The sequence below is a fragment of the Sinocyclocheilus anshuiensis genome, unplaced genomic scaffold (assembly GCF_001515605.1).
Source record: "Sinocyclocheilus anshuiensis isolate Anshui unplaced genomic scaffold, SAMN03320099.WGS_v1.1 scaffold55, whole genome shotgun sequence".
In the NCBI taxonomy this organism is placed as follows: domain Eukaryota; kingdom Metazoa; phylum Chordata; class Actinopteri; order Cypriniformes; family Cyprinidae; genus Sinocyclocheilus; species Sinocyclocheilus anshuiensis.
Window position 1 is genome coordinate 3,540,336 of NW_015549647.1, and position 547 is coordinate 3,540,882.

General features: G+C 35.5%; 1 protein-coding gene across 1 annotated transcript in view; it reads left to right on the plus strand.

Annotated features, from left to right (window-relative positions):
• The window catches only part of LOC107660007 (receptor-type tyrosine-protein phosphatase-like N), a 22,418-nt gene that overhangs the window by 19,746 nt on the left and 2,125 nt on the right, over positions 1–547 (plus strand). The window lies entirely within an intron of this gene.

Below are 547 nucleotides of genomic sequence, written 5' to 3' on the forward strand. Positions count from 1 at the left end.
TGCCTACTTTCAGATAAATGAGGCCTACGATTAATCAGAAGCAAATATAAATACAAAACCAGTCCTAAATGAAAGAAAAGAAGTTGACAAAAAGATTGAATCCAATCTTTGGTGATAATATAGCATAATGAGTGATTTATAAGCAATTTTATGAGGCCGGGTCCTTTTTGCTCTGTAAACTCGTAAGTGTGATAGGGTTCTGAACACAACACAAGGGTTAAATTGCCATGAACTAATCTGTTCGTCCAGTGAACATTCAGTGTAAGTTCATATCAACTCTAAGAAAGGATATTTTCGTGGCCACAGAAAATACTTTCCTACAGTATTAATGCATTAGAGCATGTAGCAAGGATCAAAATCGTAAAGGGACATTATTCACAAGCAGGACCAGAAACCCATGTAATTTGAGCACAAAAGTTTTATTAACTAAACGCTGACACACATAACTAATCTAAACAAACAAACATACAATCATTCATTCATGGGGAGGTTGGAAGTGGATGACTGAAACCGTTAGAGAAACCAGAGAATGCAGTTATGGAAAATT